We start from the raw sequence: 16,170 nt of genomic DNA, 5'->3' as shown, positions 1-16,170 counted from the left end.
AGAGTGATATGAGCATTTCTGGCGGTGGTGTTTTGGATGGTCTGGAGTCTTTGAGTGAACTGGTTGGAGATGCCTGCGTAGAGCGCGTTGCCACAGTCCGGTCTGCTGGTTATGAAGGCCTGGGTGACTGTGCACCTTTTGTACGTGGGGACCCAGTTGAAATTCTTGCGGAGCACTCTGAGTATGGCGAAGCAGGAGGCGGCTACTGCGTTGATCTGTTTAGTAAAAAGGAAACAAGCATTGGAAAAGCCAATAGGTCTCACCTATGCGAGAGCTATAGGCTTTGGCAATGTGTCTTTAGGCATGTTTTAGAGAGTCTGGCTGCTGTGAGTATGGCTAAACATTAGTGCATGGAGTGTCATAGACTGTCACAGAGTGGATTAGAGTGTTGTAGAGTGGAGCGGCAGGTTGTATGATGGTGCAGCGTATGTCTGAACAACGCATGCCTGTACCACGCGGTCTCTACCATGACAGAGTCTTTACCACGCAAGCCTTTAACACGCAATTTCGAAGTATAGACATGATGGGTAAAGGGACATGCTAAAGAGCATTCCCCTGCTCTGTAAACTACATCTTTTCCCTCTGCTCTGAGCCTCAAAAATTAACCCCACACCTCAAAAAGTACCCCGACCCCATCCCCCCATGATCCCTAAAAACAGGTCCTTACATCCCTGAACTACCCCAACCCAGCCCCTCCCACCCTGAGGCCTACAGCTACCCCCTGCCCTGTGAGCTTTCCCTTTTCCCCACCTCACCTCTAGTCCTAGAAAGTGCCCTACCCTGAAAACTACCCTGAACCCTAAAAATTGTCCCCTACAACGGCTAACTACCCCAACCCCAGCCCCCACCTGCCCTAAGCCCTAAAATTGCTCTCTGCCCTAGAAACAACACCAACCCCCTCCCGAGTCCTAAAACCTATCCCCACCCCGAAAACCTACCACCCAAGACCTGTCCCCAGTCCCACTTACCTCATTACGGGCCATATGTATCAAGCCTTTTTGAATCGGCCCATTTGCAAATTAGAAAAAGCCTTTTGGGATGAATCATACCAAAAGGCCAACGCAAAATAGAGAATTGCAAAATTTGCAATTCTCTATTTTGTGAATGCAATTAAGGAATTGCAAATTGCAATTCCTTAAATGCAATTCTGGAAGCACCAGAAATCTGCTATTTGGCCTTAAGGAATAGCAAATTACCACCAAATAGCAAATTACCACCAACTTCAAGTTGGTGGTAATTTGCGATTTCTTTAAAAAAAGCACTTTTTAGATTTTTTTAAAGTGCCATATGTCGCAAATACATGCCCATAGGGCATGTATGCGCGTAAAATGTGCACACATGCATAATTCAAGGGTACAACAGGGTGTCCTTTTGGCACCCTTACAACCTTGAAATTGCATTCTCAATTTGCGATTCTCTAATTGGTAATTACAAATTGAGAATGTCTTCCAATTCATTCCTATGGGCCTCCAAGCCATAGGAATGAATGAGAAGGAATTCCTTATTTGCGAATCTCAATTTGCGATTCGCAAATAAGGAATATGTAGGATTCACAAAATTATTAGCAAATCCTACATACATTGCATTTTATGATTCTCTAATTGCGATTCGCTAAAAATCACAATTTGAGAATCGCAAAACTCTTTTTTGATACATATGGCCCCACGTCCTCTAACCGATTTCCGATCGTCCTTCCTCTACCTTTCTTCCACTTCCACCTATCTGCTCAGCAACTATACCACGCATTGCCTTAACCACACATATGCATTGTTAAGGGATATACGTAGTTGAGGCAAGCGTGGTTACGCTTAAGATGGACGGACACATGTGGCTGAGCCCGCGTTGTTCCAACCGTTTCCCAGAGAATAATGTCATGAGTGAAGTGGCATAGAGTGCCATAGAGTAGAGTGGCCTATTGTGTCGTAAAGTGGAGTTGAATAAAGTGGAGTAGAGTGGTGTAGAGTGTCGTAGAGTGGAGTGCCGTATATTGGAGTGGAGTGGCATAGAGTGGAGTGGCATAGCTTGTGGTGGAAAGGACTGGAACACAGTGGGATGGAGTGGATTAGAGTGGAGTGGAGTGGATTGAAATCGATTAGAGTGAAGTGGATTAGAGTGATTTAAAGTGGAGTCAAGAGGATTGGAGTGGTGGGGGTTAGAGTGAATTGGAGTGGATTGGAGAGGATTAGAGTGGATTGGAGTGGCTTAAAGTGGAGTTGATTAGAGTGGAGTGGATTAGGGCGGAGTGTTTGGAGTGAATTTGATTACAGTGGATTAAAAAGGAGTGGAGTGGATTGGAGCAAGTAGAGCGGAGCAGCGTGGAGAGAAAGACTTAACAAATGCACGCACAAGGAGTTGTGAATGCTGTCACTTGCAAAGCTCCTTGGAACTCAGCTCGCAGAAGCGCACGCTAAAAAAACATGAATGCGATCTTGTGTAATCTAGCATGCGCTCATGTAAAGCGCTCCACTTCTTTCAAGTCGGCTCATTTGCGCTATAAACAAATGGTAAAAAATAAGAAACAGTACCTCATTCACAGCGCAAGCAGCAGACAGACACTAATTAAGGGAATTCAATTTATACTTAACCATGACCCACACGAAGAACGGAAGTGACGCAAAAACTGACGCCTGGGATGAACTGCAGAATTAGATGGCAGTTAAGAAGCCTGGTAATGATGCAGTTGAATGGTAAGTAATGGGAAGGCTCCAAGCTCTTTTGGTAAACAATAGTGTCTCACAAGCGAGAGCGCATTATTTACCACATGGCTCATGCAGGCTCACCATAACAAGCATTTACAATGCAACGGTTTCGCCTTTGGAAAAGTTAGAGCTATTGGCATTGTAAATGACAAAATTTGTATTTATGTGTTGGTTTTGAAAACAGATAAACAAATGGCATTGTCATTTGCATTGCCATTAGCTTAATCTCTAGCAAATGTGAGACCTATTGTACCCTGCGGACGAGCTCAGCAGACAGCAATTACTACCACACACACACACCCAGAGTCACTCACACACACACCCAGAGCCACACACACACACCCGGAGCCAGCCACTTCCAATGGCTAGCCTCCATTTATGGAGCTAGCCAATGGAAGAGACAGGCGGGACAAAGCCTCGTACTGCTAAACAAAAGATTTTGCCTGCGCGAACACTGCTGCGCAGTGGACGCCAGGCGAAACCTAAAAAGGACTATACAGTCTGTCATAGAAAAGAAGGAGAAAGACAGTGGTGGCTGACACAGATAATCAAGGGTGGGGCGGGAGGAGAGGGCAGGGGGGAGCGCTTGGGGGGGATACAGGGAGGAGGCATGGCAAGGGGGGGTAAAAATAAATAAAAACATAAAAGACTTACCTGGTGCTGCCAGCTGCCTCACGCTCCCCTGTTCCTGGTCTCAGCAATCCCGGGGACAGCATCACAGACCCCCCATCCAATCCCCGCGCTTCTCTCAAGCATGAGAGAGCATGGGGATTGGCCTGAGCAGGCTGGTTTGACGTTCTGTGCTGTTACTACAACTTGGCTGTAGAATACAGCTGGGTTGGAGAATCCAAAGTGCGCGTGTCAGTTTGGCCGGCCTGAAACGCAGCGACAGTTCCTGCATGGGATGGGAGGAGTCCCACTCCCTGCCCACAAAGCTGGAGAAAGCAGAAAAATACAATGGTAATGAAAGGATTTAATTGCCATTTTAGTTTTCCGGCTTTCTGCTGAACTGAGAGGGCAGGGTGGGCCAGTGCATCATTGCTGCTGATTGGCAGCAGAGGGAGTGGCCCTTTCAGTGTGATTAGTGCATGTCCGTTTGGCCGGCTACATTATTACGGCCAAACAGACATACGCAATTCAACCTCTCCAACCCGGCTGTCATAGGCAGCAGTGTTGGAGAGCAGGTACAGGTCTTCAGTGCTCTTTTCTGAGCGCAGAGGCAGCCTGCTCCATCCAATCCAGGCACTTCTCTCACGCAGCGTGAGAGCAGTCTGGATTGGATACGGAGCCGCAAGACCTCGCGCTGGAGGAGTCGGGAGCTGGCTGGAGGAGTCAGGACTGGAGCCGGCTGGAGAACACAGAGGACACTATGTGTTGCAGGCTAAAAAGTAAGTGAAACTTTTTTTCCCTTTTAAAATGTAAATGTTTATTTGTATATTGTTTAATTTTATCTATGCCTACCCACCATTTTTGTGGGTCACCAACTGCCACTGCTGGACCGCAGGCCCAACTGACATGTGCATCTACCAATCCTCCTACCCCTCCCATGCCCCTGCTCCCTCCATTCCTGCACACGCCGGCTCAGCCAGCAGCTGAAAAATAAAACAATAGTAAAATATTGTTTTATTTTTTAGCTGCTGGATCTGAGCCAGTGGGGCGAGGCTCCTCTGCCATTGCGGAGGAGCCGCCGCTGGAGAAAGAAGCATTTCATTGGTGGAGTGGATTAGAGTGGAGTGAATTGGATTAGAGTGGAGTGGAATAGAGTGTGGTGGTCAGAGAGGAGTGGTCTTGAGTGGAGTGGATTAGAGTGAAGAGGATCAGAGTGGATTAGAGCAGAGTGTAGTAGGTTGGGGTGGATTAGAGCGGAGTGGATTGGGGTGGATTACAGTGAAGTGGATTGCAGTTCAGTGGATTTGAGTGAATTACAGTGAATTGGAGTGGATTGGAGTGTATTAGAGTGGAGTGAATTGGATTAGAGTGGAGTGAATTAGAATGTGGTGGGCTAGAGTGGAGTGGATTTGAGTGGAGTCGGTTAGAGTGGATTAGAGCAGAGTGTAGTAGGTTGGGGTGGATTAGAACGGAGTAGATTGGAATGGATTAGATTAGAGTGGATTGCAGTTCAGTAGATTAGTGGATTAGCATGACTTGGAGTGGATTGGAGTAGATTAGAGTGGAGCAGAGTGTACAGGGAGTGGAGTGGATTGGAGTGGATTAGAGTGTAGTGGATTGAAGAGGAGCACAGTACAGAGTATTGGAGTGTATTAGAGTGGAATGGATTGGAGCTGATTAGAGTTGAGTGGATTGTAGTGGATTAGAGTGGAGTGAACTGTAGCGGTTTAGAGTGGAGTTGATTAGAGTGGAGTGGATTAGAATGGAGTCGATTAGAGTGTAATTGATTAGTGTGGATCGGAGTGGATGGTAGAGCATTGAAGTGGAGTGGATTGGAGTGGATTAGAGAGGAGTGGATTGGAGTAGATTAGGGTGGCGGGGATTATAGTGGATTGGAGTGGATTAGAGTGGAGTGGATTAGAGTAGAGTGGATTATTTGAACAGAAGTAACACAGGAACTGTCTCCTGGGATGGCTGCTGAATCAGATGGCAGTTAAGAAGAATGATAACGATGCCGACGATTGGTAAGTAATGGACGGGCTCCAAACCTATAGTGTCTTGCAAGCGAGAGTGCATGCAGTTGCGCATGGCTCACGCAGGCTCGACCCCAAACAGGACAATATCATGTCTGTCATAAAAAAGAGAGCGAAAGAAGATTTTAAACAGTGGGTGGCAAACTACTATAGTTCTTTGTAATCTGACATGCTATGGACTCTGTAATAGGATTACAAGTAAGTAACCATTTACAAGTAAGAAGCTGGTTAGCTTTCAGAAAGCAGGCAGCAACGCATGATTCAGTCCATCTATATTCAGTTCAGCTTGCTCTGTCTGTGCAAAGGCCATCAATTTCGAAGATGTGGTTACATCGGAGGAATATGGAAGAAAAAAGGACTAGATGGGCTAAAATAATAATCTGAAATAATCTTGAAAGGATGGACGAGTAGCTGGTGAGAGAGTTTGTTGGTGTGTTGAAACTATGTAAGTGTCAGGAGAACATAGGCCTGTATCACACTAACCCTCTGCATGGTTGGTCTGCCATTAGGACCACCACCCTCCGGATCAGATGTTACAGAACTGGCGAGTTTGTCAGTTGTAAGTCTAGCCCTGTCAACTTTAAGAGAGTTCTATTGAGGCCATATTCAATAAGAAATAGCTTCTAAATGTACATATATAAAAGATGTAGGAAAGGGCTTCTTTTTGGCATGGTCGCCCCCACTTTTTGCCTGGTATCTGATGCAATTTTGACAGAAGTGCACTGGGTTCCTGCTATCCAGGTCCCCAGTAACAGGTCCCTTTTCCTAAAACTGTACAATTGCTCCCCCAACTGGCAATACCTAAGGGACCGCTCAGCACCATCATGTAACTACCATTGCAGGCTGCATGCCATGGTGCATAGAAAAGTGAAGACACAACATGGCACACCTCCTGGGTGCCATGCCTGCAGGCACTGCATGCAGTATAGGTAAGTCACCCCTAAAGCTGGCCTTACACCCCTAAAGCAGGGTGCACTATACTACATGTGTGGACATATCTGCATGTGCATGGAAACCATTTTGAGTGCATGTGCTGGATACTGGTGTTTACGACTTCCCGGCTACAAGATGGCTTCACTGAAACCAGAGATGTTTGGTATAAAACATCTCATATTAATAATCCCACACTGATTCCAGTGGTGGATTTATTAATGCATGCCCCAAGAGGGCACCATAGACGTTCCCCTTAAAGAACTACAAACTACCTGTGTACCGGCCGACTGGTGCAGACCAGCCTGCCACTACAGATAGGGTTCTGACCCGCTGCAGATGAGAGCCTGCTCTCTCTGAGGTGGAACAAAGGCCTGCTCTGGCCGCAGGTGCTGTCACCTCCCCCAAGCAGGATGGCTAAGTAATGAGCGTACCAAGGCAGGAGGCTTCAAAGGCCTCTGCCGCCTTTGATATGCAACCCGCGCCTTCCCCACAGAGAGGGGAAAGGCCACACACTGCCCTGGCCCATTTGGCACAAGTACAGGTGGAAAAATTAGCCAGTCAGGAGGCATGTTTCCCCTATTAGGCTAGTACCATCACTAAGGCGGGCTACCTGAAGTGGACACGACTTTTAGAAAATATACCATCTTAGTTTTGGGGGAATTAGGATCTCTGGGTCAGGGTTATGCACATTTCCTGAAGGAAGTAGTCATATAGAGGGTGTAGACACCCTAAAGGTAAGTAGCCCATTGGCTACTGCCTGTCACTCCCCGTAACACCTCTAAATTGAGCATTTAGCTGTCACCCATGAAACCAGGAAATCAGATTCGATGGTTCAAGAAGAGAGTTCAAGAAAGAGCTGCGAGATAAGCAAGAACTGAAGACAGCTGTGGACTTTTGGCGCCAAACTCTGCATCAAGTCTCAACATTCATGACCAGCGACTGGTCTTGCAGCTGACCAGCTTCCAAGACCCAAGGAGACTGCCAGCCCTTCATCAATTGCTACTCAATCTCTTAGTAGATAAACTACTCCACTGCAATCCCCAAGCATCAAAATGCAAAACTAGGTCTACAGAGTTGCCGCTCCCCAGCCAACCCAACACAGCATCCCCCCCCGAAGAGGCCCCCTTGCTCCGGAAGGTCAGATCTGCCTCCCACCAAGTGAGAGGGCACCAGAACCTACCAGAGCTGCACAGGACCAATATATGGAGTACCAGAACTCTTGCAACAAACAGAGCCTGTGAGAGTACATTCAGACTCCACTATACCGAGACCGAGCAGCCGTCAGCCAGTGAGACCAACAACTGCAAGGTCCTAGGATGCACAAAGCCCAACTGACCTTTCCACTCTGCACCAGGGTACAGACAAACCGTCTGTGCCACCATGTGTCACGCCCCTTGTGATCCGAGCCCCCTGTTGGGAGCTCCCAAACTTGTCACCAAGTTTCCTTTAAGCAGCCTGTTTCCAGGTGGCCCCTCTTTTTTCCACCGGCGTAGCGCACACAGCTTCCAACCCAACCAGCATCTCTGCACCGGGAAGCACCAGGGCAGGTAACGAGAAAATGCTGGTGGTACTTTGGACGTTGGCCGCCTACGACTATAAGTTCCAAAGGAGACTCCTAGAAATCCTTTGCAAATAACTGTATGCAAAATATGCCTTTTCTCCCATAGGGAAGCATTGCTGCCTAAAGATGCATTGAATTTAACTATTTACTTACCTGTAAAAATTAATATATGAAAAAGTACTGACCTTATGATAAAGTTCTTATTATCAAAATGTATATAAAACTATGACTTATTTTTCTAAATTGGTCTTGGATTTATTGCCTTTATGAATACAACAAATGCTCAGCACTACACTCTGATATGCCTAACTGCTCGCCCACACTACCACAACAAAGAGCATTTGGGTTATCAGTTTTGCCTCTGCTACCAGTTGGGGTTTGTCTGGACTCTTTACACAGTGTACCTCGTTTTGGTCCAATAAATAAAAAGCCAGCTTCCTACAGAAGAGAATGGAGAGGCAAATTTATCTGCATAAAAAGACAAGGCAATGGCATCTCTGTCTGGCATCTTCACTATTCAATTCTCTCGTTAAGACAACAAATGTAGATTTTCGATCCCTTCAACTTGAGTGTATGGGAACTCCTCTGAGCCCCACAGAATGAATCTTTGGCACCTTACTGTAGGGGGGTTTAAGGAACTTGGGGGAAAGGAGCTGACAGGCGTTCTCACTCACTGGCCTTAGCAGCAGTGACTGTCCTGGTGAAGTAGAGGTTGCCTGAGTCATGGAGATGGTAGGGACAGTGGTGATGATAAGGACTTATAATGGCTTTTGTACAGAGACCCCCACCCAAGTGTGGATATATGCAGGGCCTTAGGCATGTGCAAGCGGTGCACCTGCACCAATATATATCCTTAATATAATAATCCTCTGAGGATGGATACTAAAGTTACTACTGCTAGGAAAGGGAGATCAGAATCAAATATAGAACTATGACCTGATTTCTGTAGGGATCTGTATACTCAGCCTTACTCAGAAGTGGAAAGAGACAGAAGAAGGCAGCCTTCAACATGGCATGATGACTCTAACGACAATCCTTGGTATTACAGGAGTCCAGCTTCTTGACCTGTGTGCTTAGAGGTGGCAGAGTCCTTGTGTCCATGGGTCAGACTGACAACTGCGAAAAGGGCAGTTGTGGTTCCACCACTACTACCCCAGCTTATGTTGCGTTTCCTTGTATTTGGGGATTCTGCTGCTACATTTTTATAAACCTCTCTCAAGGGAAGCTTTGTTAGTGCCCTTACCCACAGGCGAGCTTCATCAGGATGACTGCAACAGAGAGAACAAAGGTTTAGCAACTGAACTGGTCACAATAAGTCTACACTGAAGAGTGAAGGAGCCACAGCTGTGTGCTGCCAAGCACAGCAAAGATGTACACTGTGATCTACAAGCAAGCGAGGTTGCTTCATTGCAACTCATGACCATAGGAGGGACTCACATTGTTAGACGGGGACCCGAAGGGTCGGCCGAATACAGGGGGAGAAGCCTCCGGTGGGGGCCTTCTCCAGTGATCGTACAGACAAGTAACTTCCCCCCCACAGATAGACACCACACAAAGATGGGTTCTGCACACTTTATATAGAAATCTTGAGGCAAGGTGATAAACGATACAGCGGGTCCAGGATACGAGGATCCTGCCAATTCTAGTCTCTTTGGGGAAAAGGGGTAGCGGGACAGTCTTAGTATCGGTCCGGTACGAGGGCAGTAGGAGATGGAGCTCACAATCCTCGAGCTGGAGGGTTCGCAAGGATGGGCCGCGGCAGCGCCAGCAGGCTTCGACGATGGTTCAAAATGAGGAGCCGCGGCAGCGCCAGCAGGCTTCGACGATGGTATACGAGGAGCCGCGGCAGCGCCAGCAGGCTTTGACGATGGTTCTCGATGAGGAGCCGCGGCAGCGCCAGCAGGCTTCGAAGAGGGTTTCACGATGAAGAGGGCCGCGGCAGTGCCAGCAGGCTTCGAAGATGGTTCACAAGAAGGAGCCGCGGCAGCGCCAGCAGGCCTCCAAGGATGAGTTCGTCTCGGGGTCTCTCAACTCCAGGATACAACTGCCTCCTGTTCTGGAGCTGCCCCAGTTATAGGTCTGGTGCCCTTTGATGTCCGGACCCTCGCACTTGGGGGTCGGGAGGTCCGGGATGAGGGAGTCCAGACACCCAGCAGGGGGGTGGAGCCAGCGCCCGGGGAGGCTGGGGGCGATCGACACCTGGCGGAGGAGAGCCATCGACACTCCTTCCCCCATTGACCTGCCAAGTGGTCTCTTCACCCCCTGGGTGGATGGCGGTGCCTCGATGTCGGGGGCCTGGCCAGGCCCGGGGTTGGGGTCGATCCGGGGCCACGCGGCCTTGTCGTGTAGGGTCCAAAATGGCGGCTGGGCTGGGGGCAGGGGTGCTGAAAGGGGCCCGTGCCGTCCGATACCGGGGGGTTCTGGAGCTGGGGTTCCGTTGGTGACGGGCCGTGGGTTGCCCCGGTGGGTTGCCGGGATAGTTCTTGTCTAGGAAACAGGAGGAGCAGGGGTCCGGGCCTTGCCATGCGGGAAGGGACCGGTCCGGCCCCGAGGCCTGTCCAACACACATCAATTAAATACTCACTGTTGAACCCGAAGACTGGCCGAGCGATGGACCAGGAGTGAGCCGTCCATGGTATCACACACCACAGATAGATCAAGGAGAACCAATAGGTTTGGGCAGCTCTGGTCTACGTCTGACCTTAGTTTGTGTCATGATTTCCTCAGTGTGGAGGGGCTCATCTTCTCTCACAGGGAGCTCTGCAGAGTACAACAGATTAGAAGATGACTGGAGGCTAGCAGTATCAGAGGAGTCGAGGGCAAGAGTATCTTGAAGAAGGAAAAACAGTCATTGAGAGGAAAGAAAGAAAGAAAGAAAGAGAGAGGAGAGAGAGAGAGAGAAAGAAAGAAAGAAAGAAAGAAAGAAAGAAAGAAAGAAAGAAAGAAAGAAAGAAAGAAAGAGAGGAAGAGGGAAAGAAAGAAAGAAAGAAAGAAAACGTGACAGGATAACAGAGAAACCGACAAAAAAAGAAGAAAGAGACAAAGTGAACGTAGGGTACAGGTGGGAGAGCAAGAGAGACAGAACAAGAGGGAGGAAAGAGAAAGGGAGTGATACCGAGAAAGAAAAGGAGAGAGTGCAACGAGACCAAGAAATAGACATAAGGAGGAAAAAGGGATGGGGAGAGAAAAGAGAAGAGGAAAGACCAAAAGAAAAATATAGATAAAGAGGAAGAAGAGCAGGGAGGGCAGAGGAAGAATTTGAGAGTTATAAAAAGTGTGACATAGAAAGATAGTAAAACAATAGAGGAGACAGAGAGAATAGGAATCAGAAAGAGAGAATGAGATAAAGTGAAACAGACAATAATTTAGAGAGGGAGACAGAGAGAAGAGAGACAAAAGGAAGACAGATAAACGAGAATTTGACAGTTGGAAGAGAGAGAGAAAAGAGAGATGAGACAGAAGGAGATAAAGAAAACAGAGAGAAAGAAAGAGGTAGAGAGGAAGAAAGAGACAGAACTGAAAGAGAAGAGAGGCCCACAAGATAACAAGAGAAGCAGAGAAAGATGGTTAGAGAGCGAAATAGCAGAATAGGGAGAAAAGAGAGCAAGAAGGGTGAGAAAAAGAATGAGAGAAGTGTAAAGAAAGAAACGTGGCCCAAGAGGTAAAAGGCGAAACAGAGCTAGAGCTTGAGGGAGAGAGGGGTAATACGGTAGAATGAAAGAGAGAGAGAGGAGGGCAGAGAGGGACTCAGCGAGAGATAAGAGCAAGCAGTGAGTGTATGTCCTGTTGGCTTCATCTTCCTTCTTAAAGATCTGTAATGCAATATAATCCTAGGGAGTCAGTCAGTGTAGGATGACCTAGGCCCAAGCATGCTCTATCACTTAAGCTCCTGGTGGGTCACTGGCAGTTTTTAGGTTTCTCCTAGGTAGCGCATGCGCTGTCTCCCGAGACATACTGTATGGGCTTTCATCATGCTCATCCCTTTCAATTTGTTCTTTAAGTTGTGTGGGATGCCTCCTCATGCTGTAAAAATGCAGCCTGTGTTGTGATGTTACCTGACAATGTATCTGGCAAGCAAACAGCGCAACACCACCTCAGCACCACCGCAGCACCACTTCAGGACCAGTCAGCGTCACTCAGCATCATTTCATTTCAGCAGCACCGCCTGAGCATCCCTAATAAGCACCTGAGCACCACCACAACACCAGCACAGCACCACCTCATCATCACTCAGCTACTGTGCAGCACCCTTATAGCATTAGCGCAGTACTACCTCAGCCCCAACACAGCATCATATCAGCCCCAACTCAGCAGCGGCGCACCACCTCAGCACAGCACCACCTCACTACCAGTGCAGCACTACCTCAGCATCAGTGCAGCATCAGCACAGCACCACTGCCGCATCAGTGCACAACCACCAGCACAGCGCCACCTCAGCTCCAGCGCAGCACCACCTCAGCAGCAATTCAGCACCAACGATGCACCACTTCAGCATTAGCGCAGCACCACTTCAGCATCAGTGCAGCATCACCTCAGCACAGCATCAACTTAGCATTACTCAGAACCGCCTGAGTACCAGCACAGCATCACGTAAGCACCAGCAAAGCATCACTCAGCACCAGCTCAGTATCACCCAGCACAACCTCAGAATCACTCAGCACCACTTGAGCACTACATCCGCACAAGCACACCATCAACTCAAGAGCACCTCAGGGATCTCAGCACTGCCTCAGCCCCCATGTAAAACCACTTCAGTATCAGCACAGTATCCGTGCAGCACCACCTCTGCATCAGCACACCACCACCTCAGCATCAGCACAGTACCACCTCTTCCCCAAAGCACCACCTCAGCATCAGGACAGCACCATCTCAGCATCAGCACAGCATCACCTGAGTACAAGTGCAGCACCACCACCTCAGCATCTGCGTAGCTCCACATCAGCACCAGCTCAACATCAGCACAGCACCAGCGAACCACCACCTCAACATCTGAACAGCACCATCTTAGCATCAGCACAGCATCACCTGCGCATCAGTGCAGCACCACCAGTGCAGCGCCACCACAGCACCAGTGCAGCCCCACCTCAGCAGCAAATCAGCACCACTTTAGCATCAGCACAGCACCACCAGAACATCAGCACCGTCTCAACTAAGCACAGCACCAACTCAGCATCACTCAATACCACCTGAGCAGCAGCACAGCACCACTTCCTCAGCAAGGCTTAGTACCACCCCAGCACCATTTCCACACTCAGCGCCAGCACAGCATCACTCAGTGCTACCACAGCATTACTCAGCCCGAGCTACCACAGCATCACTCACCCCCACCTCAGCACCAGCACAGCATCTCCTCAGCATCACTCAACACCACAACATCACTACCTCAGCATCAGCAACGAACCACCAATGCACCAGTGCACCACCACCAGTGCAGCACCAATGCAGGACTAACTCAGCACCAAATCAGCCCCAGCACAGTCTTCACCACCAAAGCATCACTCAGCACCACATCTGCATCACTCAGCACCACCACAGTATCATTCAGCACCACCTGAGTACCACCTCTGCACAAGCACAGCACCTTGTCAGCACCACCTCGGTATCACTCAGCATCACCTCATCACCAGTGCAGCACCACCTCAGCACCAGTGCAGCCCACCTCGTCATCAGTGCAGCACCCCCTCAGCATCAGCACAGCACCACCTGAGCATCACAGCAGAACCACCACAGCATCAGGACAGCACCATCTCAGCATGAGCACAGCACCACCTCCTTTTCAGTGCACCACCTCCAAAGCAGGTCCAACTCAGCATCAGTGCAGCACCCCCTCAGCAACAGCACCAGCACAGCACCACCTCAGCACAGCATCACCTCAACATCAGCACGGCATCATCCAGCATCAGCACTGCACCACCTTCGCATCAGAGCACCACCATCAGTGCAGCCCGATCTCAGCACCACCACAACCCCACCTCAACAGCAATTCCGCACCACTTCATCATCAGCGCAGTAACACCTTTACATCAGCACAGCATCATCTCAGTACAGCACCAACCCAGCCTCACTCACCACCATCTGAGCACTTGCTCAGTACCACCGGAGCACCACCTCAGCATGACTCAGCACGACTCAGCACCACCTCAGCATCACCTGAGCAACCCAAAGCTTCATGTCAGCATTAGGACAGCACATCATCACCTCCTCATTTGTGCACCACCACCAGTGCAGCACCAACGCAGCACTAGTGCAACCAACCACACCTCAAAATTAGTACAACACCATCTCAGCATGAATACTGCACTACCTCCACATCAGTGCACCATCTTGCAGCCCCACCTCAACAGCAACTCAGAACCAATGCAGCTCCACTGCAGCAGCAATGCAGAAACCCTCAGCATCAGCACAGCTTTACCTCAGCACAGCACCACCTCAGCATCACTCAGTACCACCGGAGCATAAGCTCGGTACCACCTTAGCATCAGCTCAGAACCACCTGAGAACCAGCGCAGCACCACCACAGCATCACTCAGCACCACCTCTGCATCACTAAGCAACAGTACAGCACCACCTCATCATCAGAGCACCACCACCATAGCAGCACCAACTCAGCATCAGCACAACTTCTTCAGTGCACAACCACCAACGCAGCACCACTTCAGCATCTGCTCAGCACCACCTTAGCATCAGTGTAGCTTTCCCTCAGCACTGCACCAACGCAGCATCACTCAGTACATCGGAGCATCAGCTCAGTACCACCAGAGAACCAGCTCAGCACCACCAGAGAACCAGCTCAGCACCACCACTTCAGCATGACTCAGAACCACCACAGGATCACTCAGTACCACCACAGTATGACTCAGAACCACCTCAGCACCAGCGCAACACCAGCACAGCACCACTTCAGCATCAGCACAGCACCATCTCAGCCTCAGCACCACCTCCACATCAGTGCACACCACTAACGCAGCCCCACTTCAGCACCAGCACAGCCTCACCTCAGCAGCAACTCAGGACCAACGCAGCACCACTTCAGCATCAGCACAGCACCAACTCAGCATCCCTCAGCACCACCTGACCACTGGCTCAGCACCACCTGAGTACCAGAGCAGCCTCTCCACAGCATCACTCAACATTACAACAGCACCACATCAGCATCAGCACAGTCCCACCTCTGCATCAGTGCACCACCACCAGCGCAGTCCCACCTCAGCACCAGTGCAGCACCACCTCAGCACCAGCACAGCACCACCTCATAATCACCACAGCACCACCTCTGTATCAGTGTACCACCACCCCAACACAGCCCCATCGAAGCACCAGCGCAGCCCCATCGAAGCACCAGTGCAACCCTGGCTCTGCAACAATTGAGCACCAACGCAGCACCACTTCAACAACAGCACAGCACCACCTCTGCATCAGTGCAGCATCAACCGGCACCACCTTTGCATCAGTGCACTACCACCAGTGCAGCCCCACCTCAACACCATTGCAGCCTCACCTCAGCAGCAATTCAGCACCAAAACATCACCTTAGCACCACCTCAGTATCAGTGCAGCATCACCACAGCACCAACTCAGCACCACCTGAGTACCAGTGCAGCACCACCACCTCAGCATGACTCAGCACCACAGCATCACACAGTACCACCTCAGCATCACCCAGTACCACCTCAGTATCACCGAGCCTCACCTCTACACCAGCACAACACCATCCCAGCATCACTCAACACCACCTGAGTATCATTCAGCATCACCTGAGCATCACCTCTGCACCAGCACATCAGCACCTTTTCAACGCCAACTCAGTCTGCCCTCGGAATCTGGCATCTGTTGATTCTCCCCTAGTGTCTTTCCCCTGCTCGTGTTGTAATTCAGATACTATTTACCAACATCCACCTATCCATTGCTTATGTCCCCCCACCCCCACCCATAACACAAAAAAAGCTACAACAAGCATTAGAACAGGCAAAAAAAGTTCGCAACATTGCAAGGAAAAAAAAACTAGAATACATTTTGATGTTAATTATTTTTTAGTAGGTTTGTACTGTTGTACATAATGTCTTCTTGGTTATATATAAAGTAACAACAATGCTTATAACACTTTTTTATTATAACTTTTAAACATGTGTTACAGCTGCCACACTGCTCTACAACATAGCTTAAAGACATTGGCACAGCGAATACGTCTGGCTAAACACGTATATGGTCCCAAAGGCGAGACCTATTGACTATACCCATGCTTGTTTGGTGCTGTTAATGTTAATTGATAGCTTTATGAGAGACAGCAATAATTGTGTGGCACATGTTTTTACCTGGAAGATCACTGGAGTAAGCAG

Source organism: Lissotriton vulgaris, chromosome 5 (assembly GCF_964263255.1).
Source record: "Lissotriton vulgaris chromosome 5, aLisVul1.2, whole genome shotgun sequence".
In the NCBI taxonomy this organism is placed as follows: domain Eukaryota; kingdom Metazoa; phylum Chordata; class Amphibia; order Caudata; family Salamandridae; genus Lissotriton; species Lissotriton vulgaris.
The sequence above is the reverse complement of the archived record's forward strand: the minus strand, read 5'-3'. Positions refer to the sequence as shown.